A 6,000-nucleotide genomic window follows, 5' to 3' on the forward strand; every position below is an offset into this window, starting at 1 on the left:
GAAAAAATTAGGATATGGGCCGCTATGTTAGTGGTAATGAAGCAATTCTCGAATATTTTTTTTTCCAATTCATAAGAGACACCCATCTGTTATTCACTTAGCTGTGCATTTAGAAAATGAGCAAAGGGTGTATTTTACAGCAGAGAACGTAAGTCAAAGAGCTGCTCAGCCACCATCTACTACATTAACAAGTTTTTTGAGACATGTCAAAACGATAATTTTGCACAAACACTGCTATATTCTGAAATGCCAAAATACTATACTTGGAATAAATCTTCAAGGAGATGTATACGACGGAAAAAAGGAAAACCAGTACCAGGATACCCAGATGTATATTCCACCGATGCGATTGGTCGAATTTATTCAGTACATCCAAGCAATAATGAATGTTTTTATTTACGACTGCTATTAGTCAATGTACGTGGCCCAACATTATTCCAACATTTACGAAATGTTGATGGTGAATTGTGTGGATCCTACAGAGAAGCCTGTCAACGTTTACAATTGCTAGGAAATGACGCTCCCTGGGATCAAACTCTCAGTGATGCTGTAATATCTTCACACGCTCATCAAATACGAACATTGTTTTCTATAATCATATCCACATACTTTCCATCAAACCCAATTGATTTGTGTATCAAGTACAAAGATAACATGTGTGATGATATTTTGTATCAAATACGCAATAGAATGGGAAGTCCAAATATGCAAATCAGTGAAGAAATTTACAACGAAGCGTTGATTTCAATTGAAGACATGTGCTTCATGATGTCAAACAAACTATTAATTTAATTAGTCGTGGCCGCACCCAATCGTCCAATGCATGATTTAACCATTTTTCTTTTAACCAAGAGTTGCACAGAGAAAAACTGTATGATCTCAACAATTTGAAAGAATTAATCGAAACAAATCTTCCACTGTTGAATGAACAACAGAGGTATGTATTTGATACTTTTACGAAAGTAACAAATGATGGAACTGGGGGGATTTACTTCTTAGACGCACCTGGTGGTACAGGAAAAACTTTGATTTCATTAATATTAGCAACAATTTGCTCACAAAATAAAATTGCACTTGCACTCGCTTTATCGGGAATCGCAACTTTGCTCGAAGGTGGTCGAACAGCCCATTCAGCACTAAAATTGCCATTAAATATGCAAAGCAATGAAACTCCAACTTGCAACATCTCGAAGAACTCTGTAATGGCTAAGGTTTTGCAGCAATGTCAATTGACCGTTTGGGATGAATGCACGATGGCACATAAAAAATATTTGGAGGCTTTAGACAAAATCTTAAAAGATCTACGCATCAATCACCGATTTGGTGGTGCAATGATTTTATTAGCAGGAGATTTTCGTCAAACATCGCCAGGGATTCCACGATCAACGCCAGCTGATGAACTCAACGCATACCTAAAGTCATCCAATCTGTGAAAATATGTCAAAGTACTTCACTTAAGAATATGCGTGTTGAGTTGCAAATAAGCCAATATGAAAACATATTCTCTAAACAACTCATTTAGATTGGTAAGGACAATTTTCCTATTGACATGTTGACAGGATGTATTAACTTTCCTTAAAATTTTTGTCATTTACCTCAATCAAAAGAAGAACTCATTTAGAAGGTGTTTCCAGATGTTGCTCAAAATTACAGAAATCATCATTGGTTAAGTGAACGAGCTATATTGGCAGCCAAAAACATTGAGGTAGATGAATTAAATTTCAAAATTCAAGAACAAACTACAGGCGAATCAAAGATATATAAATCAGTTGATTCGGCAACTAACCAAGACGATGTAGTTAACTCTCCACCGGAATTTTTGAACTCGCTGGATTTGCCCGGATTGCCACCTCACAATCTTCAATTAAAGGTTGTTTCGGTAATAATAGTGTTGCGAAATATCAATCAACCGCGCTTTTGCAATATAATAAACAACGTGATAGAAGCAACTATATTGAAAGGAAGGTATAAAGGAGAAGATGTTCTCATTCCGCGCATCCCGGTGATTCCGACTGATGTGCCATTTTAGTTTAAACGACTACAGTTTCCAGTGCGGCTTGCTTTTGCTACGACCATAAACAAGTCTCAGGGCCAATCATTAAGTGTTTGTGGCATTAATTTGGAGAACCTATGTTTCTCACATGGTCAATTGTATGTTGCCTGTTTCCGTATTGGAAAACCATCAGATTTGTTTGTCTATGCGCCAGGCAATCAAACAAAAAACATCGTTTATCACAAAGCACTACAATGAAAATATAACTATTTTTTATTTTCCCGAAGGAGAAGTTTATGTTTTCATCAAAAACTCCGATTCGCTAATTTTATGTTTTCTCGGCGTTTCAAGCCATTCTGAATCAAATGAGACCAAATTTGGAAAAAGTATGTGTGTGTGTGTGTGTGAACAGATTTTTTGCCGTAAATCGACGTTTTCTCCAAAACGGCTGGACCGATTTCAAAAATTTAAAAGCCATTCGATGTATCTCGATGAGGACTATCGTTTCTGAGTTTTGAGCGGCGATCGGCCGGGCCGTTTCTTTGTAAATTGCAGAAAAGTGAAAAATTTTTCGTCCACGTTTTAGCCCGCAATTCTGAATCGATTCTGAAAATTCAAAAACCATTCGATAGATATTGGTTGGGAATCGTGCTGATTAGTTTTTGGTAAAAATCGGCCGGGCCGTTTTCTTGTAATAAAGTTTAAAAAAAAAAAAATCGACGATTTTTATGATTTTTTTTTTGACGGTAGATACCATAGTTTTCTAGGTCATACTAAAATATTACGGCCCTACGACAACTCGTTTAGCTTTAAAAATTCGTCAAAGTTTGCAAAAATTGGTATCGTTTTATTGACATTTGTCAAAATGAAATCTTTGATCGACGTTTTCTCAAAAACGCCTCAACCGATTTCAAAAATTTAAAAGCCATTTGATGTATTTCGGTAAGGACTATCGTTTGCCAGTTTTGTGCAACGATCTGCCAAGCCGTTTCTTTACAATTTGAAACAAAGTGTTAAACTTTTCGTCCACATTTAAGCTCATCCTACGGAACCGATTTTAAAAAATCAAAAACTGTTCGAAAGATATTAGTTGGGAATTGTACTGATTAATTTTAGGTGAAAGTCTACCGAGCCGTTTTCTTGTAATTAACTGTTGAAAAAGAAATTTAAGCCGATTTTTATGGATTTTTTTTAGTGATATATACCATGGTCTTATAGAACTTACTGAAATATTACGGCCTTACGATAAATAGTTTGATTTTAAAAATTTATCAAAGTTTGAGAAAATGAGTAGTTCTTTTGAGATTTGTTAATATTAAAATTAGACTATTTACTTGGTATAATGATAGAGTACTTGGTCTTGAACATAATAAACCATTAAAGTCCTGAAAACTGGTTCAATTATATAAAATTTACTCTTAGAAAATACTCCGAGTCAAAGTGTTCGTTCGTTTCAATTATGTGTAATAAATCCACTCGGAATACTTATAATCACTCATAAGTTAATTTATTTTTTAATGATTACGTCGATTATTTAAACATATCGGGAAGTTTATGTAACTTGCCTCAAGGCTAAATACCAAACCAACTTGTTTCATTGTTAATCATTATCATTATGATTTACATGATTAAAATTGCTTACTTTTGAATGCTTATAGTGATTTATTTAATTATTTTTAATTCACACCGCATTAATACCAGGGTGACGGTTCTGTTCTGGATAATTTTTTGCAAAGAATTTAAAAAAGGAAGGAACAAAACACTGCCACATTACAATTTTTTTTGACGGGACGAAGTCTGTCGGGTCAGCTAGTATATATATATATATATATCTAATAGAACTAACATTTCTTTCATTTACTGTCCTCCTTTTATCCAATAATGAGAGTTTGTAGGTTCAACAAAATAGAACATACAAAAACAATATTTTTACCCAAAATTTTAAGGTTCTTTGGTATATTATGTAGAATTTAAAAAAAATTCATTTTCTGTATAATTTCATACTCATTCTACGTGTATACCAATACTAGCTACAGGGTATGCTTCAATAATGTCTCTTAGTGAAAGTAATCCATTTTAATTTTAAACAAATGGCGGATGCAAAAGCGCTGCCATATTAATTTGTCTAACTCAGTCCATATTGATAAAAATCCTGGATATGAAGAACAATTAAAAACTTTGTCTTTTTTACTCATGAATTCAGCTTTATCGGTTAATACAGCATTACATTTTTGTCAGCCTACTCACTAGCAGTGCAGTTTATAATGTGACCACATCCTGCTCGAATCAACATGCTTCCAAATATTCTGGAAACTATCTGCAAATGATCTGAAAAGTAATGCTTCGAACAAGCGCTTATTGTCAAATTAAGAAATAAAATAAGTGCACTTATGCGCCTAAATTGCTTGCTAAAATCTGAATCTAATCAGTTCCGCCTTTGTGGAGTTATGTCGGTCACCGATTTTGCAAATACCATTTCGAGAAAAACGCGTTTAAAGTTTGGAAAGCAAATTATATGGGGTAAATTTTTTTTTCAACCTACATCGAGGTTCCATTCCAGAGCCGTATAAGAGACTCTCCACTAATTCGGAAATTAATAACTCAAGCTGCTGTTGTCTATTCTTTCAACTAGGAAATTAATAACTCAAGCTGCTGTTGTCTATTCTTTCATCGCGCTTCTACGATCTGCAATTATCTCGCGCAGCTCATTTCCCTTTTTGGCATATGAATGCGTACTCAGTCCAAATTATAATTTATATTGCTTTCATAAAATTCGATACTGATTCCATTCCTTCATTGAATATGCCGGTAGCTAATATGTATGCAGCGTTTTTCGCAGTTTTCGAACCGGTCGGAACAAATTTCACGTTTCACATTTCAAATATTAAACAATTGCTTTAAACACTGTTATCAAATTTAGACTGCAATACTAAACAGTCAAATCACATTTAACTATATTATCCTGTTACTTTTTTTATTTTTTTCGCCGGATCACTAACTACTTTCTTCCGTATTAGCCGGGTTTTCCTTTTCAAATTTGCGTGTAGCTTTGAAAATATTATGATATAAAATTGTCTGTGCGTACTCTTAAATATATATATATATATATATATACTAGATGACCCGACAGACGTTGTCCTGTACCCACTTTTACGTTTTTTTAATATCCTATACTAATATTTATACCGTTCAGTTAAAAATAATCATTATTGTTCTTCGAGTTACTATTTACACCAATATATGAGTGAGGTTAAATGTAGTACTGTTTCAAATAAAATGATTATTCTCAATTCCCACAGTTAACATTTTAATTATCCCTTTAACAAATATTAAAATATGTTCAATAAAATTATATATTAAAAATTATACACTGCGATTTATAGAACAAATTTATTTCCAATAGCTCAATTTATTTTATTGAATTTAAGGATTATACAATATTTTTAGACATACCTGTAGATATGGATGTTTAAATGAATGATTTTTTGTTTAGTGACGGCTAAAACATTGATTTTCTAAAATTATCACCATGTATTTATTGTCATAGCATAGATACACGTGTTGAAAATTGAAATCTTTTAAAAAATATAACAAATTCAGAAAGAATTAATATATAACATGCGGTCAAGGTACAATATCACCTTCGATTTTTCTACCCAAAAAATTGCTTCAATAATGTTGCCTACAATTTTTATAATTTCGTACCATATTTTAACTTGCTTTTAGTATTTTAATATCTAAATTACATTTTTCACACTAATAATTCAATATACATTATTACTTAAGTTCATATTTGAAGTGAATTAATTTGTCAAATTTTGTTCACATGTGCTCTATTCAACCTACTATCGACAAAATTATTGCTGTAAATAAAGAGGAAAAAAGCGTATGCCCAGCTAATCTTAATCTAAAGTTCAGAAGTGAAAACAATTTGCATTTCGTCACCACCCACCGCATTAATTGGATTATAACTCTTTTAATTCTGATTTTATCATAACTTGTAATAT

This window comes from Ctenocephalides felis, unplaced genomic scaffold (genome assembly GCF_003426905.1).
Source record: "Ctenocephalides felis isolate EL2017-DRISC unplaced genomic scaffold, ASM342690v1 CF-g0.4_SCAFFOLD_01170, whole genome shotgun sequence".
Taxonomy (NCBI): domain Eukaryota; kingdom Metazoa; phylum Arthropoda; class Insecta; order Siphonaptera; family Pulicidae; genus Ctenocephalides; species Ctenocephalides felis.